This window comes from Rhinoraja longicauda, chromosome 27 (assembly GCF_053455715.1).
Source record: "Rhinoraja longicauda isolate Sanriku21f chromosome 27, sRhiLon1.1, whole genome shotgun sequence".
Taxonomy (NCBI): Eukaryota; Metazoa; Chordata; class Chondrichthyes; order Rajiformes; family Arhynchobatidae; genus Rhinoraja; species Rhinoraja longicauda.
In genome coordinates this window covers 31,184,654-31,208,291 of record NC_135979.1, presented here as the reverse complement: position 1 = coordinate 31,208,291, position 23,638 = coordinate 31,184,654, and the positions used below count along the sequence as shown (strand labels likewise).

General features: G+C 49.3%; 1 long non-coding RNA gene across 1 annotated transcript in view; it reads left to right on the top strand.

The window, feature by feature from the left end:
• The first annotated feature begins 392 nt into the window (after positions 1-392).
• The window catches only part of LOC144606679 (uncharacterized), a 42,467-nt gene continuing 19,221 nt past the window's right edge, over positions 393-23,638 (top strand). The window contains exons 1-2 of the long non-coding RNA XR_013548971.1: positions 393-843; positions 1,073-1,163. This is a non-coding gene — a long non-coding RNA (uncharacterized LOC144606679). The remainder of the gene's footprint in view (positions 844-1,072; positions 1,164-23,638) is intronic.

Here is a 23,638-nt window from a genome sequence, read left to right as displayed (position 1 = left end):
GATCCGCACCGGAGACCCGCGCCAGACCCACGCCACAGACCCGCGCTGGAGACCAACGCCACAGACCCGCGCTGGAGACCCACGCCAGACCCACGACAGACCCACGCCAGACCCACGCCACAGACCCGCGCTGGAGACCCACGCCACAGACCCGCGCCAGACCCACGCCACAGACCCGCGCTGGAGACCCGCGCCAGACCCACGCCACAGACCCGTGCTGGAGACCCGCGCCAGACCCACGCCCAGACCCACGCTGGAGACCCACGCCACAGACCCGCGCTGGAGACCAACGCCACAGACCCGCGCTGGAGACCCACGCCAAACCCACGCCACAGACCCACGCCACAGACCCACGCCAGACCCACGCCAGACCCACGCCACAGACCCACGCCACAGACCCACGCCACAGACCCACGCCACAGACCCACGCCAGACCCACGCCACAGACCCACGCCACAGACCCACGCCACAGACCCGCGCTGGAGACCAACGCCACAGACCCGCGCTGGAGACCCACGCCAGACCCACGCCACAGACCCACGCCAGACCCACGCCACAGACCCACGCCACAGACCCACGCCAGAGACCCACGCCACAGACCCACGCCACAGATCCGTGCCAGAGACCCACGCCACAGTCCCACGCCACAGACCCGCGCCACAGACCCACGCCACAGATCCGTGCCAGAGACCCACGCCACAGACCCACGCCACAGACCCACGCCACAGACCCGCGCCAGAGACCCACGCCAGAGACAGGGTGCTGTCTGTACGGAGTTTGGTTGTTCTCCCGTGGGTTTTCTCCGAGATCTTCGGTTTCCTCCCACACTCCAAAGACGCACAGGTCTGTACGTTAATTGGCTTGGTAAATGTAAAAATAATTGTCCCTAGTGTGTGTAGGATAGTGTAAGTGTGCAGAGATTGCTGGTCGGTGTGGACTCGGGCTGAAGGGCCTGTTTCAGTGCTGTATCACTAAACTAAACTAAAAACCTTGGGATTCCAGGGGACCAATGTGCATGGATGTGCAGATTACAATTCTTTCTCATGTGTTCTTTTTATTGTGTTTTTAAAAGATACAGCATGAAAATAGACCACCGACCCAGCGAGTACACGTCGACACCACTCCTCCAGATTCAGGGACAGTTTCTTCCCAGCTGTTGTCAGGTAACTGAACCATCCTCTCAACAACTAGAGAACAGTTCATCAGAGATCCTTGGACTTATTCTTTAATCGGACTTTACTGGATTTTATCTTGCACTAAACGTTATTCCCTTTCTCATGTATCTATCCACTGTGGGCGACTTGATTGTAATCATATATTGTCTTTCCGCTGACTGTTTAGCACGCCACAAAAATCGTTTCACTGTACTTCAGTACACATGACAATAAACTAAACTAAGCTAAACTGTGGGTAGACACAAAATGCTGGAGTAACTCAACGGGTCAGGCAGCATCTCTGGAAAGAAGGAATGGGTGACGTTTCGGGTCGAGACCCTTCTTCAGACTGATGTCAGGGTATGGGGCGGGACATGTCCTGAAACGTCACCCATTCCTTCTCTCCAGAGATGCTGCCTGTCCCGCTGAGTTACTCCAGCATTTTGTGCCGACCTTCGATTTAAACCAGCATCTGCAGATTTCTTTCCAAAACTAAACTGTGTTATTCCACTTACTCCCTAAATACTTAGGGCAATTTACATTGGCAATGTGGCCAAGAGTGTGTGGAATTCTCTGACGTACTGGGGCTGTTTGGCTGTCCGCCAGGTGAGTTTAGTGCAGATGTCCCAGCTTGCAATGGGTGCTATGATCAGGAAAAAAGAATGCAATGACAAAACACATTATTTTGCTCCAGAACAAATTTTCACCTGATATTCAGTGGCGTCAGGGCTGCCAGCAGATCAGCAGTGATTACACTGACATTATTCGTATGAAGTTCAGTTTAGTTTAGTTGAATTTAGTTTCGAGATACAGTGTAGAAACAGGCCCTTCGGCCCACCGAGTCCATGCTGACCAGCGATCCCCGCACACTCACACTACCCTACACACACTAGGAACAATTTACACTAATACCAAGCCAATTAACGTACAAACCTGTGCGTCTTTGGAGTGTGGGAGGAAACCGGAGCACCCGGAGAAAACCCACACAGGTCACAGGGAGAACGTACAAACTCCGTACAGACAGCACCCATAGTCAGGATTGAACCCGAGTCTCTGCCGCCCAGTTCATTATTCTGTGGACTCACACAATAGGGTTGATCTCAAATGACAGACTATGGTGACAAGAAGGAGCGGGTCCGTGAGTCAGTGACGAGGCGCTGGCTGTCTTGTACTTGTCCCGGCAGCTCACTCTCTCCTCAAGAGGTGCTGGCAGTCTCAAGCTACCACCAAGCCCATGAAAATAGGCAGTCAGTAGGTGGTCTTCAGCTTGCTTGCTCTCTCTTTCTTTCTTTCTTTCTTTCTTTCTTTCTTTCTTTCTTTCTTTCTTTCTTTCTTTCTTTCTCTCTTTCTTTCTTTCTCCCTTTCTTTCTCTCTTTCTCTCTCTCTCTCTCTCTCTCTCTCTCTCTCTCTCTCTCTCTCTCTCTCTCTCTCTCTCTCTCTCTCTCTCTCTCTCTCTCTCTCTCTCTCTCTCTCTCTCTCTCTCTCTCTCTCTCTCTCTCTCTCTCTCTCTCTCTCTCTCTCTCTCTCTCTCTCTCTCTCTCTCTCTCTCTCTCTCTCTCTCTCTCTCTCTCTTCCTTCCCCTCTCTCTACCTCTCTCTACCTCTCTCTTTCCTTCTTTCTGTCTATCTTTCCTTCATTTTCTCCCTCTTTCTCCCTCTGCTCCCCTGCATTGGTTCCCGGGGAGTGGGGGGGCCGGGGTGCGGTGGGGTTGATCCAGCTCATTGGGACGGCGCTGCTTCTACTGGCCGTGCCCTCAGCCAGGGCTGTTTTAACGCATGGGCCTGATGGGCACTTGCCCGGGGCCCCACGAGCATAGGGGCCCCATGCTGATCTGTGTATGTTAAGTGACTTGCAATAAATAAATACTACTTTAAAAATGTAGGTTCAATAAGTGCTTTTTTCGCAACATTTTCGGTCCCTAAGTGCTTCTCACAGCATCTGTAAGTGCTTTTCGCAACAATGTAGCACCCTAAGTCCATCGCTAAGTGCTTTTCGGTAAGTGCTTTTCGCCGGCACAACAGGGGGGGACTGGTAGGGAAAGGGGGGTGGGGGAGAGTAACGGTAGGGGCCCCAGTACACTACTTTGCCCGGGGGCCCATAATGCTGTAAAAACGGCCCTGGCCTCAGCCCAGCCCGGAGTGCTGCTCCTGCTGCTCCTGGCCTGTCTGCTGGTGTTGGGGATTGGAGCAGCCCTCAGGCAGGATGTGTTATCACCATACAGTGTGTGGCACGGTGGCGCAGCGTTAGAGTTGCTGCCTCACAGCGCCAGAGACCTGGATTCCATCCTGACTATGGTGTGGGTTTTCTCTGGGTGCTCCGGTTTCCTCCCACAGTCCAAAAACATACAGGTTTGCAGATTAATTGGCTTGGCATAACTGTAAACATTGTCCCTGGTGTGTGTAGGGTGGTGTTAATGTGCGGGGATCGCTGGTCGTTGCGGACCCGGTGGGCCGACAGGCCTGTTTCAGGATGTTTCTCTAAACTAAACAAAACTAAACTAACACATAATACCTGATGTAAAGATACAATGAACTGCAAATGCTGGAACTTTGAGCAAAGCACTGGAGTAACTCCAGTGAGGGAAGCAGATGGGTGATGTTTTGAGTTGGGTCCTTCCAGCTTCCTCCCCTCTACTACTTTCAGTCAGAAGGAAGGCCCCGACTTGAAACGTTGCCTGGCCAATCCCTCCATGATGCTGTGTGCCTCACCGAGCTACTCCAGCACTTTGCTTTGCATAATAACAGACTGTGGTTTTCAACAGACTGTGGTTTTCAGAAGGGGGTTTTGCAATTTCCTGCTGCCGGCACTATCTCTGCATTGAGATCTGGCAGTTTTGCTGCAGTAAAGATAAAACATCTTTCTGCATAACATGTTCAAGGCAAACAACATTTGTCTCACACGCATTGAAGCCGGATTACGCGAGATGCTTGCATGTTCCCACATTTGAGCAAGCATCACAGGCACATAGACTCAGGCAACAAACAATGTCCTAAATTATATATAAAGTAGAAATGACACCCCAACCTTATAGAGGTGTATCAGATCATAAGAGGAATAGATTGGTTACATGCGTAGAGTCTTGTAACCCAGCGCAGGGGAATCAAGAACCAAACCACATAGGTGAAGGGGGAAAGATTTCAAAGGAACCTGATGGGCTTTTTTTTAACACAGATGATGGTGGGTGTATGGAACGAGCTGCCAGATGAGGTAGTTGAGACAGGTACTATTGCGATGTTTAAAAAACATTTAGATAGGTACTTGGATAGGATAGGTCTAGGTGGATATGGGCCAAATTACTCCATCCCCTTCCACCTGTGTTCCTTCCTCTGGCTTCACAATTCATTCATCTTCTATCATTATCTCCTGACCTCACTTTTGAGAGTCACAGAATGATGGAGTCATAGAGTCATGCAGCTCAGATACAGGCCCTTCGGCCCAACATCCATGCCGACTAAGCGAGTCCCATTTGGCTGCATTTGGCCCATATCCCTCGAAACATTTGTCATCCATGTACCTGGACAAGTGACTTTGAAAGGTTGTTGTACTATTAGAGTTGCCAACTTTCTCACCCCCCAATATACGGGACAAGGTGACGTCACTGCCCCGTGCCCCATGTGACCTCACCCAGCCAGTGGCCACGTGCTCCCGCTCCACCAATGGCGGTTGCCCTATGTCCCTTATTTGGGAGTGAGGAAGTTGGCAACCCTACTAATACAGGACAAGGGCGGTCCCGTACGGGACAAACTAATTTAGCCCAAAATACGGGATGTCCCGGCTAATACGGGACAGTTGGCGACCCGATATACTACACACCTCAACTACCTCCTCTGGCAGCTTGATCCATAAGATGCCATCATCATCTTATGAGTTTAAGCCCCATTCTCTTCACTGTGAATGTCTCTGTCTAGTTAAAGAAGCTTTGTTCACTGTGAGAATCCCATTTGTGAATTATTTTAATTTTAATTCAGTAAAGCATGACTTTATAAAATGGTTTGCACAATGTTCACTGTTAGTGTGACAACGGAGTTTGCCAGAGATTGTGAGTTGGTTGTAAAACAATTAATTCCCCTTTCACTTCTCCATTTTCTCATCCAGTTTTTTTCAAGCAATTGTTCTGAAAAACATTGGTTTTGTGGCAAACTCATGCCAGATCCTCCCTTTGGTTCAAAGAGTCATGATTGAGTTTAGTTTGGTTGAGAGATACAGCGTGGAAACAGGCCCTTCAGACCATCGAGTCCGCACCGACCAGCGATCCCCGCACACTAACGCTATCCTACATGCACGAGGGACAATTTACATTTATACCAAGCCAATTAGCCTACAGACCTGCATGTCTTTGGAGATTGGGAAGAAACCAGAGCACCCTGAGAAAACCCACGTAGGTCACGCGGAGAACGTACAAACTCTGTACAGACAGCACCCGTAGTCACAATCGAACCCAGGTCTCTGGTGCTGTAAGGCAGCAACTCTACCGCTGCGCCTCTTATCAGATGTGCAATGTTTTCTCTGAATCTTCAGAGTTTGAGTTAAAAAAAGTATATAAATGATGAGAGGCTTAGATAAATGCAAGATGGCGCCCGAGCCAGGCGACTCTACATGCTGGCCCCAGGAGTGGGTCTGCATCACTCGTTACAGTCACTCCACTCTTTCAAACCTCCACTCCAATAGCAGCATTTCTTACTTGCCATAACAATCCTCTTCGTAATCTCGTTCATACATTATTCCCTTTATCCTGCATCTTTACACTGAATGGCTCGATTGATTGTTTGCAAGCTACAGCACGGAAACAGGCCCTTCGGCCCACTGAGTCCCCGCCGACCATCGATTACCCGTTTGCACTAGTTCCATGTTATCCCACTTTCTCATCCACTCCCTGCACACTTGGGACAATTTACATGTAGGTGCTCCTCAGTTTACGATGGGGTTACGTTCCGAGAAACCCATCGCAAACCGAAAATATCGTACGTCGAAATGCATTTAACGCACGCGATCACGTGGCCGGAGTGAGGTACGGCTCGCCACGGGCAACCGCCGTTTGCACCATCGCCAAGTGGAAGCATCGTAAGCTGGGGGGCATCTGGATAGTCATTCTGCTGACTGGATAGCGTGCAACCTAAAAAGCTTTTCACTGTACCTCGATACATGTGGCAATAAACAAAACTAAACTAAACTAAAGATAGACTACACAACCAGAACCGTTTCTCAAGGGTGAAATTGTTAAAGACCCGAGGGAAAGATTTAAGGTGCGAGGAGCACAGTTGAAAGGTGATGTGTTGGACAAGTTTCTCTACACAGAGTGGCAGGTGGCTGGAAAGCACTGCTTCAGTTAGTTTATTGCCACGTTTGCCAAGGAACAGTGAAGAGCTTTTGTTGCGTGTTAACCAGTCAGCGGAAATACAATACATGATTACAATCGAGCCATTTACAGTGTACGGATACATGATAAAATGAATAGCGTACAGTGCATGTTAAAGCCAGCAGGGTTTATGTGAGGGGTGGTGTTGGAGGCAGAAATGGTGTCAGCATTTAAAAGGCTTCCAGATAGATACATGAATACGCAGGGAGTGGAGGGATATGGATCACGTGTAGGCAGATGAGATCAGTTTAACGTGGGATCATGTTGGCACGGACATTGTGGGCTGAAGGGCCTGTTCCCGTGCTGCGCTGTTGTGTATTTTATTTTCTACGTTTGGTGTAAAGTCACAAGGTGTGGGTACGCGGTGAGACTGCCTCCTTGCACGAGATGTGCTGGCCTTGTGATTATGGGGAGAGGAGAAATCTGAAACCATACTGCATAAGTCAGCAGGGGGAAAGAGGAACTAAAGTCATCGCCTCTGCCTACATCATGTGAAATACCTGTCTTTCCACAGAAAGGAGACGTTCCTGTGTGTCTCTTTGACTATGACTCTACTCTCTCTGGCTGGAAAACATTCAAGAGATTTTATTAAAACTTCTTATAAACAATTCTGATATTCAGAACACAGTGAGCACATTGACCAGGTAAGGTAGGCACAGAGTGCTGGAGTAAATCAGTGCTGGCAGCATCTCTGGAGAAAAAGGGATGGGTGATGTTTCAGGTCGGGACCCTCCTTCAGACCCAAAACCTCTCCTCTCTATTTTCTCCACTTGCTCTGGTTTCCTCCCACATTCCAAAGACATACAGGTTTGCAGGTTAATTGGCCTTGGTAAGAATTATAAATTGTCCCCAGTGTGTAGGATAGTGTTAGTGTGTGGGGATCACTGGGCAGCATGGACTTGGTGGACCGAAGGGCCTGTTTCCGCACCGCATCTTGAAACTAAACTAAATTATCTATGTCTCTTATCAGTTCACCCCTGATTTGCCTTAACCCCAGGGAAAACAAGACCTCTCCCCAGACAACCCGAAACATCACCTATTCCTTTTCTCCAGAGATGCTGCCTGACCCGCTGAGTTACCACAGGTTTTGGTGTCCACCTTTGGCTTAAACCAGCATCTGCAGTTCCTTCCTACACAAGCCCGGACTACCAATCTCTCTCCACAACTAAAGCCCATCAATCCATGCAGCATCCTGGTAAACCCTCTGACCCTCGCCACTTCCACAACAACCTCTACATCGCCTGTAAACTCACTACCTGGGTGGCTGTGGCTGTGGACCCGAGCAATACCATGAAACGTTCTCCACTCCGTTGCATATCCACTGCTGCCTGTAATCACTCATACAGGGATCATGGGGTTAGGGGTGTGCTGCATGGAGGTGCTAGAGAAATTAACTTCTTCACCCAGAGAGTTGTGAATCTGTGGCATTCTCTGTCACAGAAGGCAGTGGAGGCCAATTCACTGGATGTTTTCAAGAGAGAGTTAGATTTAGCTCTCAGGGCTGACAGAATCAAGGGGTATGGGGAGAAGGCAGGAACAGGATACTGGTGGATGATCAGCCATGATCACATTGAATGGCGGTGGGGCAAACGACTATTGGTGCTGGCTCGAAGGGCCGAATGGCCTGCTCCTGCACCTATTTTCTTTGTTTCTATGTTTCTATGATCTTCAGCTTGTGAATGAGGTGAGGTTGTGGAATGGGTGCAAGTGCCTTGCAGGCAGGAGGACTCAACATCACACAGCATCATCTTTCCTTTCAGTACCACTGTCGGTCATTATCAGATCAGCAGCATTGACACGAAACATCACCCACTCCTTCTCTCCTAGATGCTGCCTGACCTGCTGAGTTACTCCAGCATTTTGTGATACCTTCGACTTGTACCAGCATCTGCAGTTATTTTTCTACACAACATTGATTATCTTGTTACAATGGCACCTGTCAAGGGTTAGGATATATTAGGCAGCAAGTGAACAGTCAATTCTTGAAGTTGATGTGTTGGATACAGGAGAAATGGGCAGGAGTAAAGACCTGAGCGACTTTGACAAGGGCCAAATTGTTATGGCCAGATGACAGGGTCAGAGCATCTTTGAAACGGCAAGGCTTGTGGGGTGCTCCCGGTCAGCAGTGGTAAGTACCTACCGACAGTGGTCCGAGGAGGGACAAACCACAAACCGGCGACAGGGTGTTGGGCGCCCAAGGCTCATCGATGCACGAGGGCAACGAAGGCTATCCTGTCTGGTCCGAACCGACAGAAGGTCGTCCGAACCGACAGAAGGTCGACTGTGGCACAAGTCACAGAAAATGTTAATGGTGGTCACGGGAGGAATGTGTCACAATACACAGTGCATCGCACCCTGCTGCATATGGGGCTGCACACGGAGGACCAACAGCATATTAGGCAGGTGGTCATAATGTTTTGATTCATCAGGTCATAATGTTGTGGCTGATCGGTAGATGTCAGGCAGGTCCCGTGGGAAGGGAAGGAGTGTCAATATTTCAGGTGGAGGAGACACGTATGACCTTGTGAAGACAATGTGGGAATGGGGAGGGGGCTGGATGTGTCCTTGGCTGTCTCCACTGCCATGGGTCTGCTGTCTTCGCCTGCCTACCTACGTTTACAATGGGGCCATCATGGAATCCACCAGTGGTGCAGACAGCTGCTTGTATCTTGGTGCAAATCAAACGCCAGGAACTGTAGACACAAGGAACTGCAGATGCTGCTTTACAAATAAAGACACAAAGTGTTGGAGTAACTCAGCAGGTCAATCGGCATCTCTGGAGGATATAGATCGGCAACGTTTCTAGTTGGAGCCTTTCTTCAGTCCCGACACAATCCGACACGTTGCCTGTACATGTCATCCACAGATGCTGCCTGACCTGCTGAGTTAATCCAGCTACATACTACAAGAACAACACCCCACCTCACACCTGGGTAGCCTACAATCCAATGGACATTGAACGTTGCCATTTCAGGTGACCCTCTCCCCCTGTGCCCCTTCCCCACTCCTCCAGGGTTTCTCCTGTTGTTTACGTTTCCATTTAAAATGCCCATCACCCTCACACCCCCCAGCTGGGTCCACTCCCTCTTCGCATTCCCCCTTGCACATCATCTGGCCATTGGACTTTTTTCCCCCTTACCTTTCTCCACCCCTCACTCACCAGACCCCATCACCCCCCTTTGCCCATTCCCACCAGACCCCATCACCCCCCTTGCCCACCCCACCAGACCCCATCACCCCCACTTGCCCACCCCACCAGACCCCATCACCCCCCCTTGCCCACCCCATCAGACCCCATCACCCCCCCTTGCCCATTCCCACCAGACCCCATCACCCCCCCTTGCCCACCCCATCAGACCCCATCACCCCCCCTTGCCCATTCCCATCAGACCCCATCACCCCCCCTTGCCCATTCCCACCAGACCCCATCTCCCCCCCTTGCCCATTCCCACCAGACCCCATCTCCCCCCCTTGCCCATTCCCACCAGACTCCATCACCCTCCCTTGCCCACCCCACCACACTCCATCTCACCCACCTTGCCCTCCCCCCAAGATTCTATCTCCCCCCTCCTTGCCCACCCCCCAAGTATCTGCCCGCTCCTTGCCTTCCCCCCGACTGTCTCCCCCACCGATCTCTTTGCCCTTCATGCCCCACCTCACCTGGCTCCCCTCGCACCTCCCAGCTGTAGCCTCACACTGCCTCCCTCTGACCGCTCCACATTGGGCCTCTTCTCTCTACCACCCTCAGCTGTGCTGTCGGGTCACGGCCCACAATGTTAACCATCCCTCGGCCTCCACAGATGCTGCTAGACCGTCTGGGTTCCTCTAGTGGGTTGTTATTTTCTCCTCCCGAAGACAGGCACAAAGATCTGGAGTAACTCAGCGGCTCAGGCAGCATCTCTGCAGAAAATGAATAGGTGACGTTTATAGTCGGGACCCTTCTTCAGACTGAGTGTAGGGTAAGATGGAAACGAGAGATATAGAAAGTATGCATGAAAAGCGAATGAACGATATGCAAAAAGCAACGATGATCAAGGGAAGATGGAGCCCACAATGGTGCATTGTTGGCTGTGGGCTAGGTGATAAAGAGTTATACGGACAGTGAAACTAGTCTGACGACTAGCATGGGCGAGGGACAGAGAGAGAGGCAATGCAAGGGTTACCTGGTTAGAGAAATCAACATTACTACCACTGGGTCCAAGCTGCCCAAGTGAAAGATGAGGTTCTGTTCCTCCAATTTGCATGTGGCCTCACTCTGACAGTGGAGGAGACCAAGAACAGAAATGTCAGTGTGGGAATGTGAAGGGGAGTTAGACTATTGGGCAACCGGGAGGCCATAAGACGGACTAAGCGAAGGTCTTCAGCGATACGCTCGGCCAGCCTGCCCCTGGTCTCGCTGATATTGGTATTATTAATGGCTTTGCCATTTTTTCAATTGTCTTATGCTATTCTCACCGAAACTGAGTTCCCTCTATCTAGAGAGGCCGCGATTGATTGCCAAGCCGATTGCAGGAGCCAGCATACCAGGGAAATCCCATTCATTCTCCTGTTCAACAGGAAGCAAGATAGCGTGAGGTGATGATTGCCAGCTGAAAGCTCAGGATTCCAGTCTCACCTTGGCACAGTGTGCGTGGGCCAGTCTCACCGTGTGTGTGGGAGGCCAGTCTCACCGTGTGTGTGGGAGGCCAGTCTCACCGTGTGCGTGGGCCAGTCTCACCGTGTGCGTGGGCCAGTCTCACAGTGTGTGTGGGAGGCCAGTCTCACCGTGTGCGTGGGCCAGTCTCACAGTGTGTGTGGGAGGCCTGTCTCACAGTGTGTGTGGGAGGCCAGTCTCACCATGTGCGTGGGCCAGTCTCACCGTGTGTGTGGGAGGCCAGTCTCACCGTGTGCGTGGGCCAGTCTCACAGTGTGTGTGGGAGGCCAGTCTCACCGTGTGCGTGGGCCAGTCTCACAGTGTGTGTGGGAGGCCAGTCTCACCGTGTGCGTGGGCCAGTCTCACAATGTGTGTGGGAGGCCAGTCTCACCGTGTGCGTGGGCCAGTCTCACCGTGTGTGTGGGAGGCCAGTCTCACAGTGTGTGTGGGAGGCCAGTCTCACCGTGTGCGTGGGCCAGTCTCACCGTGTGTGTGGGAGGCCAGTCTCACCGTGTGTGTGGGAGGCCAGTCTCACAGTGTTCGTGGGCCAGTCTCACCGTGTGCGTGGGCCAGTCTCACCGTGTGTGTGGGAGGCCAGTCTCACCGTGTGTGTGGGAGGCCAGTCTCACCGTGTGTGTGGGAGGCTGCCAGAGTTATGGCTGGGTGCTCCAGCTGCTGTTTAATTTAGAGATACAGCATTTCCCACCGAGTCCACGCCGATCATCGATCTCCCATTCATACTAGTTCTACGTTATCCCACTTTCATCCACTCGCTAATCGCTGGGGATAATTTTACAGACTTACCCTACAAACCGTCACGTCTTTGGGATGTGGGAGGAAACCGGAGGACCCGGAGAAAACCACTATGGTCACGGGGAGAACGTGTAAACTCCACCTGAGGTCAGGATGGAACCCGGGCCTCTGGCGTTGTGAGGCTGAACCTACCAAAGCTGCCCCAACTTTGCTGCACAGTGTGATGCTGACCTTCGCCATGAACCATCTAGGGTGTGAATGGTTGGTGTGGACTCAGCATCTGGGACAAATGAAGTCAGCATCTGTAGTTCCTTCCTGCAGTTAGTTTCCAACTCTGTATCCACCGCTCACACACAATTAGTTTAGTTTAGTTTAGTCTAGAGATACAGCGTGGATGCAGGCCCTTCGGCCCACCGAGTCCACGCCGACCAGCGATCCCCGCATATTATTATTGTTGGGCACATACTGAACTTCCTAAGCTGTCTAGGGAATTGGAGGTGTTGGTGTGCTTTCATGGCCATTACCTTGTCATAGCTAGTCCAGGACAAGTTGCTAGGGAGTGAGATTCTCCTGTATTCCTCCATCCACGTTAGTGGGGGAGCACATTGGGACCATAGAAACATAGAAACATAGAAACCAGGTGCAGGAGGAGGCCATCTGGCCCTTCGAGCCAGCACCGCCATTCATTGTGATCATGGCTGATCATCCACAATCAGTAACCCGTGCCTGCCTTCTCCCCATATCCCTAGATTCCACTAGCCCCTAGAGCTCTAACTCTCTTTTAAATCCATCCAGTGATTTGGCCTCCACTGCCCTCTGTGGCAGAGAATTCCACAAATTTCCAACTCTCTGGGTGAAAAAGTTTCTTCTCACCTCAGTTTTAAATAGCCTCCCCTTTATTCTTAGACTGTGGCCCCTGGTTCGGGACTCCCCCAACATTGGGAACATTTTTCCTGCATCGGGTTTGTCCAGTCCTTTTATAATTTTATACGTCTCTGTCAGACCAGTGACCATAATTTTCTTAGTTATGGGGAATGATAGAACTGCTGCACGAGTTAAAGGCCTCAATTGTAGCAAGGCAATTTGGAACATATTTGACAGGACATTGTTTAGTGGAGGCTGTTTCAGGGAAAGGGACATCTGACACGTAGCTGATGGGGGGAGTTCAGGAATTAATGGGCGTACATTAGAGGGCACAATAGTGGCACCAAAAGTAGAGCCACTTTACACTTCCAATGACCTGGCTCCAATCCTGACCTCTGGTGCTGCCTGTGTGGAGTTTGCACGTTGATCAAAGACTGGGAACGGGTGAGGCGGGTGTAGGAAATCAGTGACTACAGCGGGCGCTGGACAAAGGGGAGCTTTCAAGATGGCAGCAGGCGGAGCAGAGGTTCAGTGTCGTCAGGGCAACGGGCCTTCACGGCCAAGATTAGACTGCACTCTTAAGAACTTTAAAGCTTTGTGGGTGCGAGGAATGTGGCAACTCTGTGCACTGCCTCATGAAGTCTACTATTACTCATTAACCATTGCACGTTTGTACTTATCCACGATTGTGCTTATCTAAAGGGTGGCACGGTGGTGCAGCAGTAGAGTTGCTGCCTCACAGAGCCAGCGACCCGGATTCGATCCTGACTACGGGTGCTGTCCGTGTGGAGTTTTTTACGTTCTCCCTGTGACCATGTGGGTTTTCCCTGGGTGCTCCGGTTTCCTCCCACACTCCAAAGACGTACAGGCTTGTATTGGCTTTGGTAAAAATTGTAAATTGTCCTTAAAGTGTGTAGAATAGTGTTAGTGTGTGGGGTGGTCGCTGGTCGGCACGCAAGGCCTGTTTGCAGGCCGCACCTCTAAACTAAATGAAACTAAACTCTGATTTTACTGTGTTGTATGCAAAACAACGAGTTTCACTGTACAGAGGTACATGTGGCAATAGAGTGGCCCCATCATCCTTGTCGCTGTCGCTATTGCGGCTTTATGCCTTTGGAGACAACTCTAGAGAAGCCTCAATGATCGTCCGAGGCGGTCTAGTCCTCCAAAGAAGCAAACCTGACTCCCCAAGAATCTTCATGTCCACTTGAAGCAGAACACCCCAAGTAGAAGTCCTTCATGTGAAGTCACTCAAGTTCACACAGAGAGTTGTGAATTTGTGGAATTCTCTGCCACAGAAGGCAGGAAAATGAAGAGAACAATTACTACGCTCTGAATATACTGTTAAAGAAATTAGTCCAAATAGAGCAGTTAGTTTCCTCCGATAGGCACACAATACTGGAGTTACTCGGTGGGACAGGCAGCATCTCTGGAGAGAAAGAATGGGTGATGCTTCGGGTCGAGACCTTTCTTCAGACTGACGGAAAAGTGAAACGACAGATATAGACGCTGATATAGAGAGATATAGAAATGTATTCACCTAGCTCACAGCTAATAATAGCCTGTTTCCTTTATCACTGATACATTATTGCATACATTTTCATTTATTCGTTCTATATCTCTCTATATCACCGTCTATAATCTCTCGTTTCCTTCTCCCCTGACTCAGTCTGAAGAAGGGTCACGGCCCAAAACAATACTTTCCCACACACACGAGGGCCAATTTTTACATATACCAAGCCAATTAACCTACAAACCTGTACGTCTTTGGAGTGTGGGAGGAAACCGAAGATCTCGGAGAAAACCCACGCAGGACACGGGGAGAACGTACAAGCTCCATACAGACAGCATCCGTAGTCGGGATGGAACCCTGGTCTCTAGCGCTGTAAGGCAGCAACTCTACCGCTGCGCCACCGTGCCGCCCTGTGAGTGTTGATATTTCCTGATGAGCGCTTGTTCTCCGAGGGTGACAGACCATTGTCTCTGTTCCTGCGTTGTTAGCTTTGAACTCAGGCCAGAACAAACGTCTTTAGCGCTAGAAGGAAGAATGTGGGGAAAATCCTAACGTCATTTTCACAGAGATAATTAGTGCACTAAACTATTTATATTGCTATGATAAAGCATTAAACTATTGAGGAAATCTAATATTTGACAAATATCTTCCTTCAGCTCTGCATAAATATCACCCCTTTCCCTCTCACGTGTATCCAGGGTGTCCTGGATCTGTCAGCTTGCAGTCTGGTTTGCACACTTTGGTCAACGTGGGTTGTTTTTAAATGTGCTATACAAATAAAATTGACTTGACTTGACTTGACATTGTCTTTTCAATGTTGTTGGACTATTGTGCTTGCCTCATTCACCTCTGGCAGCTAATTCCATCTACCTTCCATCCTCTGTGTGAAAACGTCGCCCCGTCGTTTCCGATGAAATCTTTCCCCTCTCACCTGAAACCTGTGCCCTCTGGTAACTTCAGTGGCAACAAAGTGAATTGTCGGGTTTTCACTTCACTGACCTTTGTGGTTCATTACATAAGCAGAAGTTATTCATTGAAAAGCAACAAAAGTAATTGGAATTCCCAATAAAAATGGGGAATGCAGGAAAAGGACATAAAAAGCTGGAAGGATTTACTCCCTGGCGAGATGCCAAATGAGTGGAGCAGAAAATAATGGGTTGCCTGATTTAATTAATCCGACTCAGTGAACGAGTGATTTCACACTTAATCATGCAAGAGTATTTTTCACCACAAGGTACAAAACCATCTATTGTTTCATTCAAGTAGAGGCATATAGTCATACGGCATAGAAAAAGCTTAGTTAGTTTAGTTTAGTTTAGAGATACAGCGCGGAAACAGGCCCTTTAGGCCCACCGGGTCCGCGCCGACCTGCGATCCCCGCACATTAACACTATCCTACACCCACTAGGGACAATTTAAAAAAAACTTTTACCAAGCCAATTAACCTACAAACCTGTACATCCTTGGAGTATGGGAGGAGACCAAAGATCTCGGAGAAAACACACGCAGGTCACGGGGAGAACGTACAAACTCCGTACAGACAGCACCCGTGGTCAGGACCGAACCCGGGTCTCCGGCGCTGCATTCGCTGTAAGGCAGCAACTCTACCGCTGCGCCACCGTGATCGCCCATTGAGCTTTTCCTGCTCAACTTGCCCATGTTGGCTAACAAGCCCCATCTACACTAGTCCCATCTGCCCGCTTACGTTCCATCCCTCTAAACCTTTCCTATGCATGTACATGTGCAACTATCGTTTCAATGTTGTTACAGTATTTGCCTCAGCTACCTCCTCTCACTGCTCATTCCATATACCATCCAAGCTCTGTGTGAAAAAGTTCCCCTTCAGTTTCCTATTAAATCTGTCCCCTCTCACCTGAAACCTATGACCTCTGGTTCTTGATTCCCCTACTCTGAGTAAAAGACCACACTCCCCAGAGTCCTACCATTCACTGTGAAGGCCCTGGTTTGACTTCCCAAAATACAACACCTCACACTTACCTGCATTAAACTCCATTAACCACACATCAGCCCTGGATCCCAAAGTAGACATTAAAATATCCCCACAATTTAGTGAGATGATGTGGCCAACAAACATCCGAGAAATGTTGTCAACCTGGAAAGGGTGCAGAGCAGATTTACGAGGATGTTGTCAGGACTAGAGGGTGCGAGCGGGAGAGGTTAAGTAGGCTGGGTCTCTATTCCATGGAGCGCAGGAGGATGAGGGGGTGATCTTATAGAGGTGCATAAAATCATGAGAAGAATAGATCGGGTAGACGTACAGAGTCTCTTGCCCACAGTAGAGGAATTGAGAACCAGGTTTAAACAGAACATAGGTTTAAGATGAGGGGGAAAAGATTTAAAAGGAACCTGAGGGGTAACTTTTTCACACAAAGGGTGGTGGGTGCATGGAATGAGCTGCAGAGGTAGTTGCTGCAGGCACTATCACAACGTTTAAGAAACATTTAGACAGATACATGGAAAGATTGGGTTTAGAAGGATGTGGGCCAAATGCAGGCAGGTGGGACTAGTGTAGCTGGGGCATGTGTGGACAAGTTGGGCCAAAGGCCTGTTTCCACACTGTAAAACTCCATGTCTAACTGAATCTCAACTAGTGTCACCAAAATAACCGGTCACTGTAGCTATTGTGGAGGCTTGATCTACATAGACTACTCAGTGTTGCCATACAGACAGCAATTGAAAAATATTTCATTGGCCATGCAGTATTTTGCGGGCATCAAATGGTGCTGAAAGCTTCTGTACTTCCTTCTCTCTTTCCTCCTGTATTTTAGGAGTGAAGCTGGGATAAGAGGGGCTGTAATCCTGGTGGGGGGATATCCTGCGCTGCAATAACATTTGTGACACTGCATTATCTCAATAAAAGTGCTGAGCCATCAGTAACTGTGCTGTGGGTTACATTGCAATGCATCTACAAAGTGCAACACCACTGCTTGAAGGTTCCTGGTGCAGATTAAGGTTATGGACATAAACATGAACATAGAACATAGAACATAGTACATAGAACATAGAACATAGATCATAGAACATAGAACATAGAACATAGTACATAGATCATAGAGCATAGAACATAGAACATAGATCATAGAACATAGAACATAGATCATAGAACATAGAACATAGATCATAGAACATAGAACATAGAACATAGATCATAGAACATAGAACATAGATCATAGAACATAGAACATAGATCATAGAACATAGAACATAGAACATAGAACATAGAACAGTGCAGAACAGGAATAGGCCATTTGGCCCAGAATGTTTGTGCCAAACACGATGCCAGGTTAAACTGATCTCATCTGCCTGCACATGACCTATTACCTGCACATGACCTATTCCCTGCACATGACCTATTACCTGCACATGACCTATTCCCTGCACATGACCTATTACCTGCACATGACCTATTCCCTGCACATGACCTATTCCCTGCACATGACCTATTCCCTGCACATGACCTATTCCCTGCACATGACCTATTCCCTGCACATGACCTATTCCCTGCACATGACCTATTCCCTGCACATGACCTATTCCCTGCACATGACCTATTCCCTGCACATGACCTATTCCCTGCACATGACCTATTCCCTGCACATGACCTATTCCCTGCATGTCCATGTGCCTGTCTAAAAGCCTTCGAAACGGCACTATTGTATCTATCTCCACCACCCTCTGTGTACAAAACCTGCCCGCACATCTCTATCAAACCAAGGTTCTGACTGCCTACCCTGTCTACTCTCATCATTTTATATACTTCTATCAAGTCTCCCCTCAACCTCCAATGTCCCAGAGAAAATAATCCAAGTTTATCCAACCTCTCCTTAGCTGATACCATCTAATTCTGGCAGAAACACAGACACACAGAAACACAGACACACAGAGACACAGACACACGGAAATACGGAAACACGGAAACACGGACACACAGACACACGGAAACACAGTGATCCCAGCACATTAACGCTATCTTAAACACTAGGGACAATTTTTCATTTTTATATTCAGCTTTACATTCTACAAGTACCCCGAAGCCTTTACCACCATCGCCGGGGCTTCAACAAAACTAACCTGGAGAAATCCCGAACTGCCAGCAACACGTTCCCTGCAGTACCAGAGGATGAAACCCCCTGGACCACTGCTCTACGACCATCAGAGATGCCGATCGCTCCATCCCTCGCCCTCACTGCGGGCAATCTGACCATTCAGCAGCGCTGCTTCTTCCTGCATACAGGCAGCAACTGAAGAGCACAGCCCCAGAGTGAGGACCGCACAGAGCTGGTCAGTGGTGGCAGAGGCACAACTACAGGACTGCTTGTAGTCGGTAGACTGGGCAATGTTCCAGGACTTGGCAACGGACCTGAATGAATACGCCACAGGCATTACAGACTTCAGAAGGAAATGTGTGGAGGACTGTGTTCCCATGAAAACCATCTGAGTGTTTCCCATTCCCTTGGATGAAGCAGGAGATCCACATTCTTCTGAGGACCAGATCCCGGCATGCAGGTCTGGTGATGCAGGGGTGTACAAGACGTTCAGATACGACCTTGACAAGGCCATCAAAAAGGCCAAAAGGGACCTGCTCAAAGCTGGAGGATGGAGCGGATGTTGGGCTTGAATGCCATCACCTCCTACACGACAAAACCAGGAGGCAGCTCAAGCGCCAGAGAAGTATCACTCCCTGACAAGCTCAATGTGTTCTACGCATGCTTTGATAGGGAGAACACTGATGTACCTTCCCCAGCCCCCATACTGGTGTTACAGTCACAGTCACAGAGACCGATGTCAGAAGATCCTTGTGTGTGTGTGTGTGTGTGTGTGTGTGTGTGTGTGTGTGTGTGTGTGTGTGTGTGTGTGTGTGTGTGTGTGTGTGTGTGTGAGTGTGTGTGTGTGTGTGTGTGTGTGTGTGTGTGGTGTGCCTGTGGTGTGTGTGGGTGTGGTGTGAGTGTGTACGTGTGTGTGTACGTGTGTGTGTGTGCATGGACACTGCAAGGGCCGGGAAGCTAGCGGGCAAGATCATCACTGACCCTCTCGCCCTGGCCACAGAATCCGGACTGTCAAAGCAGCCACAGCCAGACATAAAAACAGCTTTTTTCCACGAGTGATAGTTCTACTCAATAACCAAAGTCTGTAGTCTCTTTTTTGCTCTGGTTTATTTTCACTGTAATGGTGTATCCTTATTATTTTGATATGTTTATGCTTTATTCTTAATTGTTAACTGTATGTTTGTGTTGTCCTTGTATCTGCATACTTGGCTAATAAACTTATTCATTCATTCATTCATTCATTCATTTATTCATTCATTCATTCCTTCATTCATTCATGTGTGTGTGCGCGCGCGCGTGTGTGTGTGCGTACGTGTGTGTGTGTGTGTATGGTGTGTGTGTGTGTGTGTGTGTGTGTGTGTGTGTGTGTGTGTGTGTGTGTGTGAGTGTGTGTGTGGGTGTGGTGTGTCTGTGTGTGTGTCTGTGTATGCGTGTGCGCATGTGTGTGTGTGTGTACGTACGTGTGTATGTGTTGGTGTGTGGTGTCTGGGTGTGTATCTGCGTGTGTGTGTGTGGTGTGTGTCTGTGTGTGTGTATGTGTATGTGTGTATATATGCACACACTGAACTTTTTTTTCTCATTTATTTTATTGTTTACAGTGCACTATGTTTACATATTCTGTTGTGCTGCTGCAAGTAAGAATTTCAATGTTCTATCTAGGACATATGACAGGGGTGGCCAAACTTCCTTAATGTAAGAGCTACATACGATAAAGTTCAGATGTTTGAGAGCCGCAAGACATGAACAATATTTACACAGGATTTAAAGTCTTAAACATTTTTACTAACCATGAACATTAAACTTACGTTTTATTCCAATGGGGTCTCAATTCATACCCAGTAAATAATTATAAAGCTTGAAATTTTTTCTTATTTACCTTTTATATTAACTGTGATGAAAAATGGCGGCGCTACCATAGCAGCTGCGGCTTACCTGCGGTCCATTTGTCTTTGTGTTTTTGTTGTTTTTTTGTCTTAATTGTAGTTGTGATGTGGTGTTTTTGTGTTTGTGTACTATGTGTGTATGTGGGGGGAGGGGGGGAACTGTAAAATTGTAAATAGGTGTCCCTTCCGAACGGAGACCCGACCTTTGTTTTCTGGGTGTTGTCTCCGTTCCTGCTGCAGCCTACCATCGGCCCAACTCCTGGAGCTGTCGGCCTCCAAGGCTCCGGTTCGCAGAGCCCGTGGACCGGACTTACCATCACCAGAGCCGGCCGTCCTCGGAGGCTGCGGGAGCGGCTGCGACTCGCCTTAGGCTCGGGCTGCGTGGATGCCGACATCAGGAGCTCCGGCAGCGGCAGCGTGTTCGCCCGCCCCGGATCACGGGGCTTGGGTCACGGACATTTCACCGTCCGGCGCGGCCTAAGATAGGCCGCGGGATATTTCTCTGCTGGGCGGGGGCTTCAATGTCGGGAGCCACGACCGCCCCGACGTGCAGCAACAGCGGCAGCAGCAGCGTGTTGGCCCGCCCCGGATCGGACTTATCATCGGCGGAGCCGGCCGTCTTCGGAGGCTGCGGGAGCGGCTGCGACTCGCCTTAGGCTCGGCCCGCTGCGGACCGTCCAGCGCGGCCTGCAACCACAACAACCTGACCGCGGGAGAGGACAGCAGGAGAAGGGAAAAGACATTGTGGCCTTCCATCACAGTGAGGAGAGGACTGGAGGAGACTCACTGTGATGGATGTTTTCTTGATGGATGTTTCTTTTGTGTGTTTTGGGGGTTGTGTAATTTTAATGCCTATTTTGATGCTTTTGTTGTTGGACTGTGGGTGACTGAATTTCGTCCAATTTGGATGACAATAAAGCTATCTTGAATCTTGAATCTTGAAAAGGAGCTCAGCCAACATATTTCCACGAGCCGCATATTAAAGGTCAAAGAGCCGCATGTAGCTCGCGAGCCGCGGTTTGGCCACCCCTGACATATGACAATAAAACACTGCTCTCTTGGCATTTACAGCAAGGCAATTAACCTACAAACCTGTACATCTTGTGGGAGGAAACTGAAGATCTCGGAGAAAACCCACGCGGTCACGGGGAGAACGTACAAACTCCATACCTATGTTCAAAGTCATCTTCCAGCTTCTCAACCACTACCCTGACACTTTTCTCCACGCTCTGCACCTGAGTTTACCTCTTGCCGATAATCACAACCTATCATGAGTTCTATCTAACTTTCTTATGCATCACCACACCCTAATATATTTACCATGACTCCAACACGCAAGGCACATTTCACAGCTTGTATCCACTCCTAAATGTTCGATTGATATGTTGCCTGGGCAACATGCTCACAAACACACTTCCTCTTACAGAAACAATGCACAGCTCAAACACCACGGCAGCAGCAGTGATCAACGATGGCCATTGGCTTACACTCTGTGCAAGGAGGGGGAGCGTGGTGAGGATGGCATGCGGCAATGAATGATGGAAGGAGTTTGGTTGTCATTCCTGCTGTTGGTGAGGGGTGCGAGTGGGGTTTCTACGTTACTTGTAGACATGTGGTCCACTACGACAGTGAATCAGAGGCTTGACGGCTAATAACCACGATCACCTTCCCCTGCAGACAGCCACAAACCATATGGTCTTCATGTTCACCATGTTCCCAGAGATCCCTCTGACACTGGGTGCCATTTGGCCCATTGAATCTGTACTAGTTTTAGTTTTACAGATACAGCATGGAAAGAGGTCTTTTGGCCCCCCGAGTCTACGTCGACCAATGATCATCCCGTACACTAGCTCTATCCTGCACACCAGGGACAATTTACAGAAGCCAATTAACTTAAAAAGGGTCTCAACCCAAAATGTCACCCACTCCTTTTCTCCACAGATGCAGCCATGTTTTTGTGTCAATCTTTGGTGTAAATCAGCATCTGCAGTTTCTTCCTACACATTTAACCTACAAACTTGCTTGTCTTTGGAATGTGGGGGGAAAGTGGAGCATCCGGAGAAAACCCACGCAGGTCACGGGCAGATTGTCCAATCTACGTACAGACAAACACCCGTGGTCAGGATGGAAACCGGGTGTCTGGCGCTGTGAGGCAGTAGCTCTAGCGCTACGCCACCGTGCCACCCTAAACAACATGTGTGTCTTGTCCCAGGTATCACAAAATGCTGGAGTAACTCAGCGGGTCAGGCAGCATATCAGGAGAGAAGGAATGCGTGACGTTTCAGGTGGAGACCCTTCTTGTCCCTGTGACCAACTGTGCCCACCCACGGCGTGAGGCGATCTTTGGGCCAGCGTGCAAGTCGTGAAGAACTCCGCTCTGCCCTGACGCCCGCTGCTTCATGTTCTCGGCTCCTGTCAGCTTTCTGCGTTGCAAAGTTATTTTACTTCCTGTTGAGTATCTAGCCAGGGACAGCCGAGGGAATTTCCCCAGTGCTTGGGGCTGGCTCAAAGCAAAGCTGCAGTTCCACTTCCACAGAGCAGGCTTGCAAAAAGAATCAGTCCCACTACCTCCAGCAATTGTCATGGGAGTGTCAGCGAGTTACTCTTGAAACCACCACCGTTCAAAACCAAAACACTTCATCCCAATTCTTTGTCGAGTGCATTCGGATATCCCGAGGCGTTGAAACACAAGCTTTTCTTCTTTCTGCTCTGCATCGTTTCCTCTTGCGACTTATGACCATATCTCTGGTCTTAACCAAAATAGAACGCGGCAGATTGGAACGAGATATGGCCATCTTGATTGGTTTATGAAGGCAGTAAAGACGCATTGCAAGTCTGGGCGTGTGCAGGATGGATGTTTTCTATTGCTTGTTGTTTTGCATTTTGTAAAGGTATTTGTCTTTGACAGGTGATTTTTTCCTCCTGCCATTATCCATTTTGCTCGTAAACATCTGCAGCATATTTTACAGAAAATTTGCATCCATTAATCGTCATAAGTTGCCAACTGGCCACAAACCTTTGGAGAGGGAAAAAAACTGCAGATGCTGGTTTAAATTGAAGGTAGACACAAAATGCTAGAGTAACTCAGCGGGTCAGGCAGCATCTCGGGAGAGAAGGAATGGGTGACGTTTTGGGACGGGTCCCCCCCCCTCGCCCCCCTCCCCCTCCCCTGACATCAGTCTGAAGAAGGGTCTCGAACCAAAACGTCACCCATTCCTTCTCTCCCGAGATGCTGCCTGACCTGCTGAGTTACTCCAGCATTTTGTGTGCACCTGTGATTACCTTTGGATACTTGACTTGACTTGACTTGTCCACTGCAGAGCAGGACTCTCACTCTTACCCTGACGTTGGATTTACTTCAGTTTTTTAGTTTAGTTTAGAGATACAGCACGGAAACAGGCTCTTCGCCCATTGA